Source organism: Rhynchophorus ferrugineus, unplaced genomic scaffold (genome assembly GCF_030347505.1).
Source record: "Rhynchophorus ferrugineus isolate W39M unplaced genomic scaffold, kcgeb_rfMv2 rfM9, whole genome shotgun sequence".
Taxonomy (NCBI): domain Eukaryota; kingdom Metazoa; phylum Arthropoda; class Insecta; order Coleoptera; family Curculionidae; genus Rhynchophorus; species Rhynchophorus ferrugineus.
Window position 1 is genome coordinate 16,787,220 of NW_027472588.1, and position 24,282 is coordinate 16,811,501.

General features: G+C 31.4%; 1 protein-coding gene and 1 pseudogene across 1 annotated transcript in view; one reads left to right on the forward strand and one right to left on the reverse strand.

Annotated features, from left to right (window-relative positions):
* The window catches only part of LOC143202105 (diacylglycerol kinase eta), a 436,917-nt gene that overhangs the window by 369,301 nt on the left and 43,334 nt on the right, over nucleotides 1–24,282 (reverse strand). The gene's annotated exons all lie outside the window — the stretch shown is intronic.
* Nucleotides 1–24,282, forward strand: part of LOC143202665 (uncharacterized) — a 32,210-nt pseudogene that overhangs the window by 7,512 nt on the left and 416 nt on the right.

Here is a 24,282-nt window from a genome sequence, read left to right on the forward strand (position 1 = left end):
AATCCCAAATTTTGGCGGTCGAAACTAACAAGAGTTTCCCCTAGACTGATCCGGATGATCCGTATCTTGCATGTAAAATCAGCAGAGTTTGGAGATACACGAATGGAAGGTTTATCGATCTATAGTCCAAGGTATAGTACAAGGTTGAAACCATGGAATGGAAACTGGATAAATTAAACTTATTACTATAGAATCGAAAATACTCGATATATATCTCGATATTTTTAAGAATTTCAATTTGTTTTTCAATTTTCGACCAACCATGTCGAGATTTATCTTAAATTAATATATCCGGAATGCAAACGAGGACTGATGCTGGCGTTCATTTAAACTCTCATCATCACAAACTCCATGATTGTCGATGAGGCTTCGTTATATTTTCTACAATTTCTAACTATGATGAAGATGGTACTGAATTAGACATTTTCGAGCGACCAGAAGGCGATGAGGAAGAAAAGGAGACGAAAAAGAAGAGATGAAGAATATTGTGATTGATGTTCTTTTTATTAAAGTTTCTGTAAAATCTCCCCATTTATTAATTTCTACCTAAATAAATTTATAAAACAGTATTTCTAACTGAAAACTTATTTACTTAACTTTTTTCGGATTAATATGTAATAAGTATATACATCGAATTTAATTAAAATATAATTAAAATATTTTACTCAACAATTTTTAAAAGCACGAATAAGTAAGAGATATTAAACAAAGGTATATTTGGTTAATATAAAACATTAAGTATACGGTATACTAAACTCGTAAACATCCGTAAAAAATAAGTGTATTATAAACAATACACACATCAACAAATCTTATAAAAACATCGTTATGCGTAACGATTTTATATGAAATATAATCGCCAAATCAATAAATATAATTAGTTAAAAAACGCTTCTTTATATTTATATATAGATATATATTTATATATATTCTTCTGCTATTCTTCTTCTATGAATATATCTATTTACCCTTGTTCTTCTTATATATGATATATCAAAAACCACCATTTGTAGTAATAGGTGTGTAGTATTTAGGTGTGTTATATTTAGTGTCTGTTATCTCTTGCTTCAAGTACAAATTCTATAGATTTTTCTGTTTATAATGAGTCTTCTTCTTATCTGCTGCAGTACCTCCTTGATACATTTGAATTTTTCTGAGATAACCCTGTGATCTTTCTCCTTTCCATCCTTGCATTCTTGACTATATTTTTTCCTGTATATATGTATATAAGTGTCCCCATCAACTGAATTGTTTTCTCCCTATGTTCTTTTCCTCTGATTAAATTGTTGAGGTTTATCTTTTCTTCTCATCCGACCCATCTTCGTTACGCTCTGACTCTTTTGACGTATTTCATTTCTACAATTTGTATCTTGCTTTTATCTCTCCTTAGCAATATCCACGACTCGCAACCGAATGATAGGTGGACAAAAGTGCGCCTATACTAAGAATCTATGAAGGTTATTCCGCGCATGATAATGTGAGTTTTATAATAAAATAAACATAGTCTAGTTTAAAATAATCACTATTACTCAATTAATTCAAATATTATATTATATAATAATAACCAAGAAACGCAATTAAAAAAATTGTAATACAATTGTAATTTAATTAAAACAAAATATATTAATTTCATTTAATGTAAAATCGAGAATATCATTCGTAAACATTATTAAAGTTACGTATATTATAAACAATATACACATCAACAAATCGTGTAAATACATCCATATGCGTAAAGTGTGTAAAAACGATTTTTCCATCAACAACTTCACTAAACATTTCCCGTTTGTTTCGTTCATATTAATAAAGTTATATTTTTAAAACCGTTTTGAACGCTGACGTTTTACGTTCCAGTTTATTTCGGAAAACTCTGATATTTTACGATCTGTTTTAAATTGTGCCTTCCACTTACACAAATTTACATTTATTATTTGGCACACGTCATGCGGAACGTCGTAATTTTTACTGTAACTGACCAATACAATGGTAAATTTTAAGTATACATCAAAGTAACTGTATGGGATATATTTTTAATCGTTACAGATGATATTACAGTGGCACAGCTTTTTTGGCATAATATTAATATGCAGCGTGGTCACATATTAGTTAGGTGCTTGCATGTTCTCTAATCATTTTTTTACTTTAAAATGGCAATCTATTGGGATAATCTGTATTACGAATATTGTACAATACAAGAAACTATAGTCTATTCAAAACAGTAGTGACCTACGTGATCATTATGTGTCTGTCGAAATTTGTAAATTCGTTTTGCAGTCAGACAATAGTTTCCTTCTAATTTTATTCTATTTAAAAAGAGATAGAATGCTGTTAGAGAAGTTCGAACATGTAACCAAAAGAGGCCGCAAAAGTTGTCCGTTTGTCAAACATCTGCAAAATTATTCAAAATATAATTACCGGTTATAAACTGGCAAACGTTGTTTTAACGCTTTGTTTTAATAAATTTCATATTGCAGGGGTTTTTATTGAATATATTTTTGCGCGTTGCAGCCGCACCGAATATGAGTACGGGCAAAGTCAATAAATTAGCTAAAAAAATTAAAAACAATATAACCTTAAATTCACCAAAAAGAAACCCTGTTTATGCGAAACAGGTGACCAATCAAGACCAGCTTGATGTTAGATGTATCAGAGATCAAATATACGAAATGTGAAACAGTAAGTAGTTTTTCAACCTAAACATAACCTAATACAATTAGTTCAGAGAAAATTGTTAATCTGTAAAGTATCCAAAGAAATCCGAAAAATATACAGCTATTTGAGAGATGTAGAACATCCCTTCATACACTTTTGGGTAATATAGAATTTAAGTGGTGTGAACATAACCCACAAAGGGGTCTAATGGAACTTGAGACTGCTTTTAATGGAATACAAAAACAATAGAACAAAATTAAGGAAGAATTATTATATCAATTTATATATTTAAATGAGACATGAATATTTCGGAATGGTATATTTGGTCACTCATGGCAAGTTGATAATAAATATAGTGTAACAACAACAAAACTTGATGGAAAAAGGTAAACGTTGGAATAACTATCGATTATGTTTTGTTAGTCATTATATTTATTAATAATTCATTGCAAACATATAGTTCTTCATGCTGAAAACAGGAATGGCCTAAATTCTGGTGCAAGCACTAGCTTTCCTACAAGTCAGAAATGAACCATAACATATTTTTGTAATAGTTTGAAAATCAGTTTTTAAAGAACTTGGAGGAACCATAATTTATTGTTATGTACAATGCACCATAGCATAGTACACTGGTGGAGAAAATCCCAACAGAAACCATATTAAAGAATTAACTATTTCAAGTTATTACTCGGTAAATATAAATTAAATGTATAATTGCATTTTATGTAATTTAATTTTTTAGAAATACGCTAAGGAAATATCATCATAAGGAAAGATCAGATTACTGAACGTTAACTACGTCTTCCTCCCTATCAAATTGAGTTGATAAGGAGTATTGCAAAAATTTATTAGCAAAGACATTCAAGTCAAGAAGCATATTCAAACCAGAACTGTTTGGATTTATGGAAAGATTCATTGTCAAAAATAACGCCTTCGGTTTGCGATCAGACACATTGAAGAAGAAATTGTCAAATGGTAGAATCTTGAGCAAGTTTTTGATATATTGGAAATAAACACCTTAGTTATTAACTGGATTAGTGTTTCTGAAAGTAACACTGATTTAGTAAAATTTTATGTTGATTTATGATTCAATACTCACAATTACCAACACAGGGTGATGAAAGAGGAAACAACTAAAGGTCAATATACAATTAATATACTTCACTTGTAGGAAATTGTATTATAGAGTGTAAAAGCTTTAGGAGCATGCATGTTATTGTTGAGAATATACTTGAGGGTTTGTTTAAAATGTATGAGGAGAGAAATAATACCAACTGATTTGCAGATATTGCAAATGCATTAAGGATGCTGTGAAATGCAGTGATTAAATGTTGTTTTATGAAGAAAGATTAAATGGTAGTAACAGGGCAAACTAAGGAGAAATATAGTAATATCATAATGACTTTACAAGGAAACATTGCATCGAAGGAAACAAAAACTAAGCATAAAACATAAATATGCTCTCTAATGAAAGTAAAATACATTATTCAGATATACAATTGTTAATTAGATTAATTATATAAAAAAACGCGCCTAGAACTCTACCTATACTAGTGTAGAAAAAAGTTCAATGTATATATATACTGTTAATACTGTTAATGTATAAAACAACTCTAACCTATAAATTATTGTGGCTGTACTAATTATAGTTTTATGTTCATTGATAATATATGCATCGGATGTACTATAATGTTAAAATAAATTATAATACATAACATTTTTGTTTCATTGTTTCATTTAAATTAGAATTTTGTTATGTCAAAGCCAAAATGTACTAAAACTCAGAGTTGCTGTGACAACATTGCGACTTTTTGACAGGTCATGTGAGTACACTGACGTTTTGAATTAACTATATTTTTAGTATCTGAACAAAAATGAGTACGCGATGTCAATTTAAACCATTTTTCTTCCTTAAAATGGAAATATCTCATATATGATGGATCAGCATAACCATATGTCTCTAAAAATATTTGAATGTGATGAATTTGAAACCAATCGATGTAGAAAATGAAGTTGAATAAGTGAATAGTTTTCAACCAAATAGATGGTACATGATCTGCCGTGTTGTATATTTTTGAAAAAAATAGAAGCGTCCGCAAATTCGCTAAAATATTTTTAGATTGGCTGTTCCAATCCCAGTTAGTCTAGAATAATACAATATAGAATAAAATTCTTAATATTAATCTTATTCGTACTAAAGGTATATTATCATAACTAAAATTCCCCTAACATAGTTTCCCCATTGCAGAAAATGTGCAAACTATCGCTAAATACAATTGATAATATGAAAACGCAAAGTTGGGAAACAAGTATTTTGGTGCGAATTATTCAAGACTTACAATGATCTAACAACAACGCTAGAAGCAGATTATCGGGGGAATTTAAACTTGAAACCTTAAATGAGAATAACGATGTATATATATATATATATATATATATATATATATATATATATATATATATATATATATATATATATATATATATATATATATATATATATATTGTAGAATAAAGGGAATTGGTTCTAAGATTTAGGGTATAAACAGTGCCACAGTTTGATTGAAATCGAATCGAATTGTACTGAAATAGCTAAAATGTGTGGGGTATAAAGCGACTGTCAAGCGGAAAATAAGAAGCATAATTTTAATAGACACAAAATGGCAACCAGGATTAATTTAAAAATTGTAATATTAGTAACATTTCCAACTGTAGAAAACGTATCATCAATTTTAGAGTTTCTAAAAAAGTTTCAAAACAATAAATTTAAAAGCCGGTTTGGTGGCGCAGTGGTAAAGGCGACGGGACGATCCTCCTACTGTTGCGATAGCCGTGGGTTCGAATCCTGCTGGGGCATGGTCGTAAATTTATGTTTGTGGTTGTTTAAAATTTGTGAATGTTCTAGGCAAGAGTGTAAAATCCGACAAGGAAAATGATCCCAGTCACGCCAGTAACCAGGCTGGGTAAGATCGGATGTCTTCTGGGATGATTTCTAAAGTTGGTCACTCGCCAGTCGGTAGGCTTAATGCTGAAGACCGTGATTCGGAGCCCACGTTAAACTTTAGGCCCAGTCCACATAAACCCATAGTTGTAAAAGGAGACTTTAAAATATATTTAAAAATTTTTTTTAATATTTGAATTAATATATGCGAATACTTGGGGCCCCATGAAAACTGTACTCCAGGGGGTAAACGTTGAAATTTAGGTTTATTTTTAAAATATTATACTATTAATATTATATTAATGATATATTAATTATTTAATATTAATTATTAAAGTTATTATTAATATTTCAAATCTTGAATATTATTTTCCAGATGGGCAACTATAAATTTATCAAACCTTAACAATAAAAATAAAAGTACTAATATAGAATGTTGAATAAATGCCCTAATATTCTTGTATAACACTTTCAAATACAATTAAAATGATTATCATTTATTATCTCACTACAAACCAACAACACAAAAATAAACCAATAATATGTACAAATCTTATGGTATTAACTCAATTTAGCCCTCAACTATAATAATTTATTCGAGACTTTAAATGATTGAAAGAATGAAATGTCCAGGTCTCTAACAAAGAAGTCATAATGAAAACAAATTACTGTACCGAAAACAACGATATGTCTTTCAACAAAAACCACTGGACTGAAACCATATGTTTTGAGAGAAACTATGCGGATTAATAAATTGATATTTGCTAAAAAAAATGGCAAATTCAGCCCAATTTGTGCGGACTAAAAGGGTCCGATAAATAGACTTCCGTTTAACCCAGATCGAAATAAAGCGACTCAAATTCCCATCGTTATGATGAACAATCAACGACAAGAATGAAAACTCATATATCTCTCGTGCCTTTTGATCGACACCTAGCAAATTGCTTTGGCCTAGTTTTGCAAGAAAAACGTGGTGTTTGCTTTATTACTCTTTATATTAAAGTTTATTCCTGGATTAATTACAGGGCAATATTTTTAACGTCATTAATGAGCTATAAATCTGAAGTTAACAATTAGTACTGAATTTGTTTTAATCATTACAGGTGTGCAATTTTTGAAAGTTTATTTTATTGTCTTTATAATTTTAATTCATCGGAACAGGCGACAGTCAGATGAAGTCAATAACCTTCACCACACTTTCAGGAGAACAAGTTCAAGTTTTTTCATAGAATCTTGTTAGGCAGCAGTATGACTAGACTGTTTCATTATCAACTAAAAGACATTGTGTGTTCAGGGTTCTGAGCCACCGTAAAGCATCCTGTTCGTTTACCCCAAATAAACAGGATAATCTTCCTTATGTGGCATCCTGATCTCGCTTCGATGTACTGAGTTTTTTAGCTTCTCCACCCATAAATTTTACATTTTTATTTCGATTGAGAATCGCCAAAAATATGTTTAATGAGCCATCGTGACTTGTCTCAAAAGAGATGTTTTTCTTTTTTTTTACTAGTAACCGGACAACAAACAAGTAGAGCAACCGTACAAGTTTTGGATTGAATTCCGCATCATTACGCCTTTCAATTTCTAAAACCGCCACTCTTGTACTAATAAATATACGTTTTATAAGACATTGAAACCCAAGAACAGCGACAATTTTCAGTTATATGCGTAACGTAGTAGTTTCCATCGTAACATTGCTACTTTGAGAGGTCATAGAACTCACAGAGACTTGCAAATCAAAAAACAATTATTACAGGTTATAAATTATTTTACAGTTACTACAATTATCGATATTCCGTCAATTGCTTTATAAATGGTTTAGTCTTGTGTTGCACAAGACGTTTGATCTAAGCCATTATAAATATAAAACCATATACAAAGTTACAATAATGAACCTTTTTGTTTTTCTTAAGATTTCAATTATAGATAAAATAGGCTAAAACAAAAGTGCTCCTTGATCTTAATGATAAGATTTTAGATAATGAGTTTCAAAGGGTGCTAATGGAACTAAATAAGAAAAACTTTAGAAAACGTATAGATATGTTCATTATAAATTTAGTTGGCTTATTGTATTTTTTAATAAAACTCTGATGTATTCTTCTAGTTACTGATATCATATGTTATCCCAATTTTACGAAAATATAATATACACCTGCAAATTATATATCAATTGATCTTATTCATTCATTGTGGTTGATAATTTATCTATAGTACTGGATCATAATAGTGTCATTAATATTGGTTTTGTATCCTTACGAATATTATGAAAAATGTGTTATTCCATATTATATATAATGGTATGTTATCTAAAAAATAACTTTTAAATCTTTATTGCTTTATTTTATTTAATTTTATGTAAAACATATCTATACCTATAGTTTTTATATCTACTATATCCATATTCCAATGTCCTGTATTATAATAATCTTATAAACTCTAACGAAAATCGAGGTTTATCCAATCAAAGTTTATTTGAAATTATCTGTAAGCCTTTAACAACTGAAGAAATAGTGAAATTGAAAATGATTATTTGGAAGAGAGTGTACATATTTATGTTACCGCCGCAAGTGAAGATAAGGTTGCAAGTGAAACTAGGAACGTGGATTAAATATAATTTAATGGATCACAACTAAGATCTGAAGATGCAGCTTCAATTTATACTAAGGGTAACCATTTTATTCTAGGGGAGGGGATAACATTGTCAGAGTTAAAAATGAATTGGGGAACTGAAAAAAAAAGCGAAAATGTGAATATTTATCAAAAAATACAACAGGTTGAAGATGAACGTTGAATATTTTCAATCATTTTTCTATATGGTGTGTAAAGGTCTTACTGAAACATTTATTGCACATGCTAAGTCCTAGAAAAAGAGTATGTACTAAGATGGATATTTCGCGAATACTCTGTATTACCCAACAATATCTAACGCCATAATACGAAATTGGTACCTATCACTAATCAATATATTAAAAAAATATATTAAAATTATACAACATCGTACTCTTTAATATCAACTTGGCCTCGACGGGAATATAACTCCCTATTTCAACAGATATGTGCTAAATAATTAGATGGAATCCTAAGACATAGTGCCAAAATGTGATTCTATGTCTCTCCAAGAAACATAAGAAGAATTGAATTTAATTGTTAGTTTTTTCAGTGCTACCAGTTATCATGAACAGGTCAATAAATAGATTAAAAATAAAGTCTAAATACTACATGCACGTATGCGTATAGATTTTAATGAAGTCAGCCTCTTGAATTTTTTAGTTGCTGAGCTATTTCATAACCTGTATCCTAGTTCATCATCCGATATTATCTAGATATTAAACCTTCCTAGTGAAAAATCAGAAATAGAAAAAACAAACCAATTTAAGATTATGCCTCGACAGGATTTGAACCCGCGACAGTCGCGGCAGCAAGAGGAATGTTCCGTCGTCTTGGCCACTTAGACCACCAGGCAGTCAGAGTTATGGATATTATTTATGGTTTTCGACTTTTTGAATTTCAATAATATGTAAAAACTGGTGACGTCTCAATTTTGAATTTGCAATAAAAGCGTAAATAATGCTTGAAGGAATCGACTAGTTAACTAACAGTTCCAAAGTAACAACATTATATATTTTTTCAGATCTCCTACTGTTGGTGGCGAAAAACTACGATGGTGAAAAAAGCATCTGTAATCATCCTCCAGAAAACAAAATAGATGCTATTATGTTATATTTTAGTGTTGCTGTTTTAGATACAATACAACTTATTACCCGCCAGCTTAGTAGCTGAAGTAGTTAAATCATTAGTACGATCTTCAAAATAAAGCTAAAGGTAAGTCACTGCTCACAAGGTGGTCACTCATAATAACTGCCCAGGAATAAAGAGTGCAATTTATCTTACAGTAGGTTTAAATTGGTACTATCGGTTTGTAGAGCTGTTCAACAAGTCGCCACTATTTTCCATAAAGTAAAATCGTTTTTAAAGTATAATAATAGGTTTTTTTTATATATTTTAAAGTCTCCTTTTACCAAATTTTAACTTTTAACGTGGGCTGCGAACCACGGTGCTCGGCATTAAGCCTACCCACTGGCGAAGCCCTACTTTAGAAATCATCCCAGAGGTTATCCGGTCTTACCCAGCTTGGTAGTGGTGTGACTGGGATAGTCTTCCTTGTCGAATTTTACACTCTTGCTTAGGATAATCACAAATATGAGTCAATAACAAACAGTAAGACGACCGTCCTGTCGCCTTTACCACTTCGCCATCAAGTCGGCAATAGGGCAATAGCTTGTACTACACTAAACCCTTCGCAACTTAATTTGAAAAATACTGATTAAATACTTATACAAAATAATTTATATTTATATTAGTTTAATCAAAACCAATGTAAAAAAAACACGTTTGCAAAGTTATTAGCAAGGTCTAATATCTAGATAGGTCTTAAGAAAATTCGAGAATTTACTTAAAAAAAAAGGTTTTTATCAGCACTTGCCAAATTACCTAATTTCGCCAAAATTATTCATTACAACCCCAAAAACACTAGTACCAAGTTAAAGAAAATTTACATTTTCAATTTAAATGAAGGTGATGTAAAATGAAAGTCCTTGCGCCTCTCTCCATTATTAGAAGTTTTTTTATGGAGCATTTAAACCAGCCCCACAAAACTGGCTGAAGAAATCGCAGACTCGTCTAAAATTCAATAAAATACTTTTTTATTTGAATATTAAATTGTTCAAAAGACGGGAATATTTTTGATAACACAGAATATGTGTTATTATTATAACTAGGTTTAAAAATAATAACTCTTTTTAAATAAACATGTTAATTCTAAATAGGATCTTCGATAAGGGCGGGTTTACCTTGAAATCGATGTGAGGTATAAATGATTTTTCAATTTAGAATGCTCATGTTTGGTTTGTGACTGTGGCATTTCTGAATTTAGCTGAATTTGAGCTATGGCTTAGATTATGTTGATTTTAAGAACATAAGAGGGTCAACTGGCACGATTTCAGTAGCTAATTCACACCGCTTACGCGATAGGTTATTGTACCATCAGATCGTTCATGCATTATCCTTCGTAGGTCCACTATGTGTCATGCAGCACATCTGATGGAGCTATATTTTGTCTATATCCATACTATTCAATTTAAACCAAAAGAAAAAATTTAATATCATTCTGTAATGCTTGTAGTTGATATTGATCGCCTCACCAACACCGTTTTCGAAAAATTATAGACCAGTGACACCGCCGGTCTAAAGTTCGCACCAAACAGTAATTTTATATGGATTAATTTCCACCTGGTGAAGCTCTTGTGAATCATTGCTATTTACCCCAGAGTGGAGATTTCCAATAACAAAGGCGATATACCGATCGAGTTCAATTTGGCTACAAAAAGCTAAAGAATCAAGTCTTACAAGCATTTAGAATATATAGTTATTATTCTATATGCACACAAATAGTGAAATTTATTTTAACAGTCAGATAGATTTTTGTTATTCAAATGTTATTTGTTACTTTTTTGTTATTTAAATTCAATTAGATGTCACTTATTAAACGGTACTTGCTAGACCGATTTTATATCGTTTTATGAAGTACAAATAGTTTGATATCCTAAGGAGTCCCGTGGTAACCTATACTGAAGACAATTTACCTTATTTGTCAAGATGGCAATGAATATATCTAAGATTTAAAATAGCCCACTATGACCCACTAGGTTATGTGCATTTTCAAATTATATTTGTGATTGTCTAGATACAAGAGCGTAAAATTCAACATGGAATAACCATCCCAGTCATACCAGTAACTAAGCTGGCTAAGACCGGTTGTCCTTAAGTCATTTGTATATGTTCCGATCGTTTGTTACATTAACAGGGAAACTGGCAAAAACTGGTACAATATATATTAATCAAAATCCATAATTTTCTATAACTTTTCTTTCCGGCAGCATGGCAGTACCATGTAGAAAGATATTGATTTGGCAGTGATAATGACCGCTACATTTGGCACTACTTCAGAATTTCAAAACCGTTTACCAGCCAAACAATATTGCTTGTATATCGATCTAAATAACTGGTAATCAGAAGGCGCTATATCTGGCAAGTATACTGGATGTGACTTACAACTCTTAGAACTTGTGGCCCAGCGTTGTCTCGCGTTATCTGGAGAGTTTATTCATCAACTGCTAAGACGTTTGAACGTTTCTTAAGCGATATAGTTGGATTTTCGACGACAAGGCTTGATATTAATTATCTTTTAGTCCTTCAGACCATTCTAGAATTGACATCAAAATCATCACCTTTAAATTGCTGAAATCTAAAGCAACATTACAAATTTCTAAAAATACAGAATGGACAATCACAACACTAGTAATAAATATCGGAAATGTAATTTTGAACGTTCCATCGTTCGTGTCTGTATGTAATGAATAACTCAATTGTACTAAATGGAAAACTGTTATTTAAGTAGATAACCGTCAAAAACATCAAAACTTAACACTTCGGTTAGGTTATTTAAGAGTATTTTACACTGATACTTTCACCAACAGGCGTAATAGCAAGAAACATTCATGTTAGCTAAACTCTAGTCAGTAAAAATGAGATACAATTTTTTAGAAAGCAAAATACAACGTTCCATATCTCGAAATAATGCTAGTCATAAAGGCGAAGCCGAAATTTTTCATTGAAAATAATCCGATTATTATTGATTGTCGGTTATTCCGAATCCATGAACCGGGGAAACAAATAAAATTAATCCCCGGCGGTGCGAAGTATACTTTTTTTCGTCTGTTAAATGCCTATACGAATTTTCGCGAGATCGATAGTACGACAAAAAAGGCAGAAATTGCTGTTTTATCGACATTTTTTTCTGACGCATTAGCATCCATCACGCTGAAGTTGTATTTAGATTTTTCGCCATTTAATATCGCCCGAATTTTCAAGGCAGATTACCGAACATTTTTCATTCCATTGATGGACCCATCTCCGATATTAACTTGTCAGTTTTAGTATGTTTTGGTGTTAATTCAAAGGTATAACATCTCTGTCGCTTTCCAGATATACCGGGGATAGATAAAATAATATAAACACCATGCAATATAGTACATCTTGCTGCATGTTGTCAACACTGCTTCCGTGTAAATAACGACGCCTATATACTGCTAGGTTTACATGCCAAGTCTAATAAAATATATTTCATTGTATTATACGCCTTGTTTTGCAACAATTAAAATAAGCGCTTGGTAAAATGTGTGAAACAGCTTAATTGCTTAATGACAGTAATGACAGCAATCACAAAATATGGCAAATTATCGAGACATTTCAACGACAGAGATCGATGAACTTTAATAAGGATTGTGTTCAGACAATAAAAAAACTATCACGGGAAAAGTGAAAGCAGAACTCAACACTCACTTGAATAATATGGCTAACGGCGGGAGATCTACAAGGCTAATATTCATGGAAAGTACGATTTTGAAACCCCTTATAACGGAAACCAACACTAAAGTTCAAAGGAAGTGGATCGTAAAACTTGGACAATTGATGATTAAAAGAATGTGTTATGGCTTGATGAATCATCGTTAATATTTTTCCCACAAACTTACATATGGAAACCCTCGATCGAAAAGAACCTACGATAAGGGCCATTTGCTTCCTAAAATCAAGCATAGAGCAGGTTCCATTATAATTTGAATGGAAACATCGTGATGTTTAGCTAGTACACTAACTGGATTTCTATGCGAATGAATATCTTAACACACTGAATGATCAAGTTACTATTAGGACTAACATATTGCCGCCAAATACCGCCATATTCCAAAACGATAATATGTCTGTACACATAGTCAAAAGTTCAGTCTTAATTTAAATAGAAAAATAATACTGTCAAACATCTTTTCCAGCCAGCTAAATAGCCAGATCTCAACGTAATTGAACCATTATGAGAAATTTTGGAGCAGAGTGCGAGTAGATTTCCATCAATAAATCAATTGGCGGCTCTTTTGGTACAATAACAATACTACATTCCGTTGGAAACTCTTCAAACATTCTACGAATCTATTCTGGGAATAGACGAAGCTGTTTTAAAATGAAATGGTGGCTCAATACTTTATTAATAAATAAATATTGTTTATATGTTAGTTGTTCATATTATTTTGTCCATACCCTCTATATATAAAGTCGACAATGTCGGAACATGAATAAAGAGTCTGTAGATACTTTTTATAGATCTATAGATTATTTATATGTTTAGATATATTATCGCGTGTTCTGGTGCTGAAGTAGCGGAATCTAATAATTGATTGGAACGGTAAGAAAAACACTCATTAAAGACAGACCCGAGACCTAACATATTTTCTAAAAACGACTGATTTATATGGTGGCCTATATCTTTAATTAGTTATTTTATGCTTATTTTCTCTAACTTTATTTATCTTTATATATACTGATTTGTTTCATATTCATTGTTTCGATTTACAAACATGGGGTTGCATTAAAAATTCAAATCAAATAGTCATTCATCGCTGTCAAAACAAGGTTGTTCGATTGATTACCAATGCTTATCGCTATGTAACCAACGAAGAACGGCACGATAACCTGGAAATCAAATGGTTTTGCGAAGTTATCCAAGATTTCCCCTTGAAACACAAAGAAAAATACTAAATGATACTAATGTAGAAGCAATGCAACTGCTCGACAGTGCGCAGGATGTCAGGAGATTAAAGCAAACCAAACCATACGAACATATATAAAGTGTATATCTTTAGTGTAAACTATAACTATAAGTTATTATAATTTTATAACTGAGGAATACATATTGATGTATTTTCTCGCACTCGTCTTGCTTGTGAATTAATCCAAGTAGAAATGAAACAAATAAAAAAGATGTTATAAAAAAATTATTCTGATTTGTTTTGTTTATCTACCTACAATATTACTTTTTTTCAAGATAAAATTTTTACTTGTATAGCAAATACTACTGATTTTTTTGCTATACTATTTTATATTTTTCACAATTAAACTACTGTGTGTATGCTTTTAAATCTCTTATTTATATGACATCTACATTACACGTGTACTTGTATTAAATTGGGTACATGTATGTGTACCGTAATCATGTATTGAGACGTCAGAAATCGCAAAGGCTATTGAGTCGTTAATAAATAAAAATCAATTATATAAAAGGTTTTTAATTCACAAATAAAATTATATCCACTAAGCTTTTCGCTTCCAAGTTTTCCTACATGGAAACTAAATATCAATTTCCCATACATGATTCAAAACTATTCAATGGTTGATGCTTAGTTCCGCAACAATATATCGACATCAAAAATTCCACCGAACTCTTCAACGGTTTCATAAGTTTCGAGTGAATAGTTCGTTTGAGTTTCAAAGAGCTTATAGCGTAGTTTCATTGAATTACTATTACTAAAGATATGCTACTGTAACGCCATCTTTTAGGAAAAAACAGAAACTAATTTCTCTTCTACAACCTTATGTAAATGACAATTTATTCTGTGTACGAGCAGCTCAAAATGCCAGTGAATGGAAAATACTGAAAATCATCACTGATCATATATGCACTGTCAGTTCCGAATAGGTAAAACTATCTCAGAAAATAAATAAAACGTAATTTTTCCACCCAGACATTTTCTCTATCCCTTCTGCTTTTTCTTCTTACAGAGAATTATTACACCTCTAAACTTTTGCGAGAGTCAACGTTACGTTTTGCGTATGAATATATATTTATTTCGTCGACCTTCGTCTCGTGAACTTGGATTGCCTTTTTAGAATGCCATAAAATATTTTCGTATAGGGCAATATGGACCTTTCGAACTGAAAGAAAAGAAATATTTATTTATTTAGGGCCTGCAGTGCTATTTGTAGAGAATGAAATATATATTACGCGGTTGTTGTATCCTTTTATCTGTTTAAATTTTGTGACCATAAGGTTTTTTTGCGTTATAACCTAACTTACAAATTATATAAGGTTGAGGAAAAATTAATTTCGGTCTTTCTTAATAAATGATTTTACAATGGCACATCTCAGGTTATAATTATTCAATAAAGCCAGAATATAGCTCTGTTGGAAAGTATGTCCCCATAGGACATTCTGGATACAAAGGTAACGTCATCCATTACTCAATCAAAAGTTCCAACATTTTGAAAACATAGATTCCAAATTGTTTTGTTTTAAATCAATCACAATTTATTAGGCGTTTACATTTATTTTGATCAGCTATATTGGTGAAATTGCCATAACCTTAACTGTTAAACAACATAATCTAGTTATTGAATTTGTTGGTTTTGATATTTCTCTACATAAAATAATAGTTTTCAATTTAGTATAATTAAGTAACTCAGTGTACAAAATTACGTTTTCGGCAGACAAAGACTCAGCTCAAAGTCTTACTGAACTTTTGGATAGCTTAGTAGTATATAAATCACCTTTTTCTAGATACTTACATGCAATAGGAAACACCCAACAGGAAGTAAAATAGTTTCGATACGAACTGAGTGAAAATACCATTTTGAACCGTTTCAACATCGCGGTTACATTGTTTTCCAAACAAAAAACGCGCGTCTTTTGGTTACTACTTAATCAGACCAATGCAGCATGACTTATCTGGCACATTTATTTGGTATAGATATCAAGAGACATCGTTCCATAAACACGGTATCGCCAAAAATATTAATAATAATACCTGATAAATATAAACCTAAACAATTTTTCTCAATAAATGGTAATTTCAGTTTCAAATAAATTTGAAAATATTATCAGAATACTGAACATTTTGCACTGGATATAATTTGATCTTTTGCGATAATTGCTGAGTGACTTGCTGAATGACAATATGATCACAAAATGTAGTTTGGGTTTATCTGAAAATAGATAAATATGATTGAAATAAATTTCAATGCAAAACATATCATAAAATATATTCTCAGATAAAAAAACAATTGCATAAGTAAAAGGTGAAGTAGGTTTAATAATAATACTTTATTAGTCTTGTTTTAGGAATTTCACTTCACTGAGTCTGCTAGTGGAAAGTAATGCAAATATTTCATTGATTACATTTATTTTTAACTTTACAGTATCTTCTTAACAATATCAAAACTTGTTTTTGAAATATTTTTTAGTATTTTTAAACATAATTAGTAATTAGTAATTAATTATTATAACTTTTCTGTTTTTACCTATATAATAAATCAAAAATCATATTTTATAAATTATTTTTTCAGACAAAATCCACTTCAATTCCACTGCAAGAAGATAGCTAAAAAGTTAATTTCTTAGGAAATTGTTCATAAAGAAAATAGCAAAATTTTTTAAAATAGCCAATTCGTCGGAAAAATAATTGTATTCTCTAAAATTCACTTGCAATATTGAAAATTTAACATCTACAATATATCTGTTATGAATCTGCTGACAGAGTATTCGTTTTCCGCGACTTGTGTATTTGCGACGAACTGTTTCAAGCGTATAATTTTGAACAAATTGAAAATAACCATTGGAAAAATCGAACCACAGAAACAAAAAGAGGCGTTTATTAGCACAAAACATCGACAAACGACAAACAAGATGCTAACTCGTATAATATGGTTTTAACATCGCCTAATATTCTCCATAATAAAGAAGTAATTTAAATAAACTTATGGAGCTCCGGGCGTCCATTTCGTGGCTATGTATTTTTTACCTCTATTTATTTCAACTGTCATTTTCAGGAATCACAAACTGCAGTTCTCTATAATAGCCTGTTTCAGCGAAAATACGAAAACTCGGCGAAACATCAACAAAAACCAACCTGAACGGAAAACTTAATTAAATTTTCATTTACTCTACAGATTAATTATATTTTTATATTATCATAGCATTTTAGAATCTATTAGAGAAATTAATTTTAAACTACCTCTAATAATCAAATAATTTATTTGATTAACTTGATGTAGTTTAGCTTTTTATTTATTTCAAATAAAGCTGAAATGAAAATTTAACAATTCGTAAATACTTTTTTACAATTACCAAATTCGCTATCTACAATTTGATATGTATTATTTCATTTTGAAATATTGTAGGTTTAACACAGAAGTAGTAGTGGTTGACCTCTGGTAGTTCATTTTGATGACGGAAAAGTCCTCCAGCTTTATATTATTGAAATAAACGGTGTTGGGAAAATTAATTTAATTTAAAGTTACTCTATAATTTAATTATGTTCCACCTTTCATTCGACCTTTAATAAAATATGTTAGATTTACTTTATATATAACTTCATAACTAACCAGTCTTTTATATAAATATTTTAGGATATATAGGGAAGAAGGAAAGTCCTCTTAAATGTCACTGGGCTTAAACATAAACATGCTTATATAAATTAAATAAAATTTTTAAAATATGAATTTTAAAACGGCAAAATTTGTGTTATCCTTTTTGAATATAACATCACTTAAATGTAACCCTTTTTAACTTTTACACACCTAACCTGGAAGTGATTAACGAAATGTCTTCCTTTAATCCTTCTGTACTTTTTGAAGAGATCAGGAAATGTCTTTCCAACTAAATAAATACTTTCATATTGAATATAATACTAAATTAAATAGTGTAAATTATAGTATATTCGCAGTCCCGCTGCACCAAAATGGGCCAATTAATTAAGAAGCGCATTTCTTCATTGTTGAGGTTGCTCGTTCTTTTCGTTTCTAATGGAGGATATTAAGCCAAAGAATTATACATTATATAAATAGAATATATTCTTTCTATGTATTGTAATATAAATAATATATGTGTGCAGAGCCATATAGTTTGAGAATTAATAAAGGAAATATCTAGGCGAAGATTTTCTTTTTAAAAAAGACACCTACATAAAAAAAGAACTTGCCTTGCTTCATTTTAATGAAGTTTGGGTGCACTGAGGAATAAACTTTACTTGGAGAAACTTTACTCAGAAGTATACCGGTATTTTAATCATATCACTCGACAGTACACAATCCATAAATCTTCATTAAATAATAGTTCAATGGTATTACTAAAATTGTAATCTGAATAAATTAATATTATTGTGTAATCCTATATTACTAGAAACAAAAAAAATCATACCAGAAACTCTCAAGTTCTAATGACTTGGTTACACTAATGTTGGCATGTACACTAGCACTCTACTTTATCTTTACCTTACTTAATATAATATTTACACTACAACAGCTCAAAATGTTTCTACACTACATCCGCCTAAGTCGTGTTATTAGATTCACGTCGTCAACAAACTGTACTTCCAGTATAGTACTATATATGATAAAAATGGCTTTGCTTATAACTCTTGGCAAATTTACGAACTACGAATGGTACTCATAAATGGATTCTTTTGAAATTACTGAATTATGTCAAAATTCTCTTCTTGTATACCCCATATCTGTGTGCCATATGTCTTAAATGCCTTAAAAATTTGCTTATACAAAAATACTTTATTATATGTAAATTATTCTAAGTATATATATATATATATATATATATATATATATATATATATATAATATATAATTCCGCGAATATACCCTACACGCTGACTTTTGTAAATCTAAGGTTGAAGTAGCAACTAGGGTTTAAGAAACAAGGCGAATTGCCTAAAGTGCCGGAGATGTCGCTTCCCCAACATAATGCTTGTTAAATCGAATAAATATTACAATCGAGTGTTACATTAGAATCTAATATCTGATCCACTTACTCAATCGTAGACCAGGCCGTTCATCTGGCCGCAAACGCTTAATGCGTCTTAAGTCGACATCACAAAGCTGAAGCTGACCTGCCCGAAGACTTATTTGTATTAACAAAATCCTTTCCTTTTTTGAAGCAAATAGTTCCTCCATGGCCTAGAAAAGGTCATGTACGTATATCTAGTCTTTGGCCGGGGTCTCAGCAAATTAGTCGTCGTCGCAAATTAAGTTCACCATACAAAAAGGTAACGGTATCTGTATAGCGCTGATCTGAAGACTAGTAGCTCGTTACACCAGCCCAGATAAAATATTTTCAATTCTTCCAAAGCAAGCTTCTCTCAGACGAATCCTAATCATCCCATTACTCATCGGAAACTCGAAATATCAGCAGGAACCCGACATCCCACTACTTTGTGCATTCATACTCAAAGTTCTCACAGAAACTCAACAAAAATCAGAATACTCTGAGAATAAGTTCATTCTGGAGCTGACCGATTTGTTAGACGACAATTAACATTTTTTACGTTTTTTAAAAACAAGCCAATTTCCCGGTGCCTGAATCGATCTGCGCTAAATTACAGTTGGATGAATCGCCTAGACACGCTGGGCTCTCCTGCTTCCAAAAGGCTATACGATTATCTGTGATCACAAAATCAACTGGAAAAGTGTTTTTAGTGAATACGCTCAGAGACAGTCCCACATATCTTGGTCAAACCTGGCCTAAGTGTGAATCTCCTTAAGTATACATCAAACATTTTAGTGTAGGTGGAAGATCTTCTTTTCATTGAACACAATATGTAAATCGTCGAAACAAAGCAGTTAGATACATAATAAACTGGAAATAAAAAGATTCTCGGCATTTGTCACTTCTAATATTTGTATTAGTATCCAAGCTGAGTTATCATTCACAGTGTGTCCTACGTGAGAATCCAGATTCTTACCATAAAGCCCATAAGGAACCGTACGATCTGTAAGTGTCACTTTTAACATTCATAAGTAAGTAACTATTCGTTTACATATATTTGTACCATTCTCTGAACATTTAGTTTAAATTATTCCATCGTATCATTTAAGTACTTTGATAAATAAATACTTCAAACTAACTACATCTTTGCGGATGAATTTGTGCAAAGCAGTGAAAGTGAAGAGTGAAAAGAGTGAAGTGCAAAGTGTCTCAAATACAACACCTAAAACAAATTATGCGTCGCAATTTGATTAATAAAACAAATTGATACAATCGATGAAAAAATATAGAGATAGTTATTGATGTTACAGGTTAGTAGTAAGAGCACCAACTATGAATTGATGATGCGTTTAGATTCAGAATACCAGCCATATCACTGACGCAGATTGTCCATAATAACTATCTGTCCGTCGCTCAAGCCTAGAAATACTTCTCCGACAAAAAGAATCAATTAACAAAAAAAGTACCATCCATTATTTTGAACAAAATTTGTTAAAATCACTGTAAGTTTAGCATTGTCTGGAAATTCTGTAGCCTTCCAACAGTCATGCCAAACCGGATATTTATTGAGTGGGATATGGAAACAATTTTTATGTTAGTAACTAGCTGACCCGACTAACTTTGTACCGCCTGTCAATGAATATCGTGTAACTTTTTGCTAAACTTAATTTAGAATGGCGTTAACATAACAAAATGAATACAAAATATTTATTAAGGGTAATAATTTATGAATATAAAATATATAAAGAAAGTAAATATCAATATACATGTTCAAATCAAATATTTTAGGGACATGTCAGCAAAACTAGCTATATTGAAGTTGTGTATTTTGTTGCGTGGATTGCTTTTGCGTTGATTCTTTTCAATGAAGCATCTTGTGATATACGACATTTTTTGTTTTGTCAGGATGTCGTGTAGTTTCTAGATTCAGATCACAAACATTGAAGTATTGGCGCTGAGATTTGTTAGAATTCACTTAATCAGAATCATAGAAATCCTAGGAAAAAGAACATCCTAATCTTTGAGTTTACCTTTGAGCTTCCTCCCATGAGTCACGTTGATCGTCCGTTTTCTATTCAGCAGATGCGTTCCATTGCATGATTTTACTTGATTCAGATTTCAAACTATGATGATCGAGCCAACCTTCAGTTGTAAATTGTGGGTTTAATTTATTAAACAAAGAGTTGTGGGTTTAAAAACTCAGTTGGATGGTTGGTCGCTTAGTATTCCTTTATTACAGAGTTAATAGATCTTATTCTGAATTACGACGTTTAAGCCATCTACATTTTTTTCGCTGGCTGCCAAAATTTCTCGCTCACTCAGCCATTTGTAATTTTTTTGATTATTAATGATGTTCGGTAATATTTTCTTGATGAACTTGTCTTTCGATGAAACATTCGGCAATGCAACTCTCATGTTTGCTTCCTGACGTTTCTTCACATAGCCTCACACATTTGATGATTTGAGGAAAGCGTTTTTTTCATTTCATCGACAGCAGTCGATCTTAGTATGACTGACAATCTATGACGAAAACCGTCAGACAGTAAGTCATTGAGCAAATCTTTCAATTTCAATCAAGTGCTCCCAAAAAGCATTTGTGCGTCATTGTGATTTTAAAAACTGAAATTTGGCCAATTAGTTTGAAGGTTTAATGACAATCTTAAAGCAACCTTCTAACAGTATGACCGCTATTTGAGAATAAGCAACTGCTAACACATTCCAGATTTAGCAGTAGCCAAAATCCATGGTATGAAGAATGTTTTTCCAGTTCCACCAGGGGCCTTTTGGAAATATAATCCACCACTTCGATCATCAATTGCCATCATTAATGTATCGACATCTTTATATTGGGGTTCAACAAGGACACATTCGTTTGAACTTATTGGTTAAATTAATACACTTAACCAACCAATGAACTGGTTTATTTTTGACAGGTAGGGAGGCACTCGAGTGTCCTGAGAGTTTCTCATACATTTATTGTTGTCAATCTAATGTACTGAATACTAATGTTGTAACCAACAGATTTTAGAGTTGCTGTCATCCTTGCTCTATGTATTATTTTGTTTCAAGTACCTTTACTGATATTAACCTTGCTCTAAATTATTCGTACTAAAATTGTTACTTTTTCTCTTTGACAAGATTAGTGGCAGTTATTTAGTTATTTTAAAACAATACTTTGCAATTACGAGAAAATACTCTATTTCTATATAATTATATATCTTTCTAGATTCGAATATATTATTTTCCCACCGTTTTCCGTTGAATTTTTATCTATTATAAATGAAATTGAACTATTTCTTGTATATGAACTTGTATATTACACAAGTCCATCGAATATATATTATATCAAATCCAATTTACCAAAAGCTGAAGAGTCAATAACAACATAAAACAACCAGTTCGCTATTTAATTTATGTTTAATTACGCTGGAGGTAAAAGAACAAAAGTTCTTTCATTCACTGCTGAAATACAACCCCTTCTGTGTTCTCATTACATATAGAAAATGAAGTCGTTGCTTAAAAGTAGGACAGGAAAATTAAAGCGCGTAATCACTGTAGGATTTTCATTCGTATTCCCCACGTTTGTAAACAGTCCTTTCCAGTCCTTTAAATGAAATTCGTTGATTGTTAATCGGAACAAGAAACAATCTGCGGTCTTAGATTATTGCTTGGTATTCATTATTCATTTCTTGATTATATCCGGGTATGTACAGGTTATATATGTATACAAAAACACAAGGGAATGATATGAGAGAAACCAAAGAGAAAGATTAATGAAGAAAATATAACAGTATTGACAGGTGACAGATTGCCTGTTGCATGAATCAATAATATGTATGTGTATATTATTTAAAAAAAAATTACAAGTGTATAATATTGTATATTGTATTACGTACTTGGGATTAGTAATATGTGGAAGAAGAAAGTGACAAATATTGCTAAAAAGAAAACGATTCATGGTGATGATGATGATAATTTTACGAGTATTATAACAGGTCAGTTAAAAAGTCCCTGGCCTAACATAGTAAAACCCATTTTTTTGACAAAATTAGTTTCTTTTTATTCAACATAATTCCCTTCAAGGGTGATACACCTGATTGTAGCGACCCTCTGACTTCTTGATACCTTTTTTGTAGTACGATTTGTCCTTTGCTTCAAAATAGGGCCCTGTTTCGGCGATCTCCTCTTCATTAGACAAAAATTTCTACCCAGCGAGCATTCTTATGAAATCTAAGAACAGGAAACAGTCGCTGGGGGCCAGATCAATAGAATGCGGTGGATGAGGAAGCAATTCGAAGCCCAATTAATGGATTATTGCCATTGTTTTCACTGACTTGTGACACTATGCATTGTCTTGGAGAAGCAGCAGTTTCTTTTTCTTCAAATGCGACCGTTTTTCGACGATTTCGTCATTCAAACGGCCCAATAACGCTATGTAATGTCGCGATTGATGGTCCTTCCTTTTTCAAGGTAGTCAATGAAAATTATTCCAACCTTGACAGGCGACTGTTGCTTTTTCCCACGCTTTGGAGCGGGTTCATCGTGTGCAGTGCACTAGGATGATTGTCAATTGGACTTCGGAGTGAAATAATGAAATGATCATACCGAAATATTCGTGAATGATATGATGTACACATTCTGTTGATATCTTTAGTGTGTCTGCTATTTCATTCAGTTTGAATTTACGGTCATTCTAAATCATTTTGTGGATTTTTTAAATGTTTTCATCGGTAACAACTTCTTTTGGGTATCCGTTGCATTCACCGTCTTCTGTGCTCATTTTACCATGTCTAAACTTAGCATACCAAACCTTGATGGTTGATATTCCTGGAGCAGTGTTCGGACACTGCGGAAACTCAAGCCAAATTTTTGCTTCAACTGTATTTTTTTCTTCAAAAAGCAATATTTTATCAACACGCGAAATTCCTTTTTATCCATTTTTTTCACAATAACAAAAGTTGCTTCACTCAAAATGCTATAATTTACAAGCTAATGATCCGACAGCTGTCAAATTTATACACGCATCTTT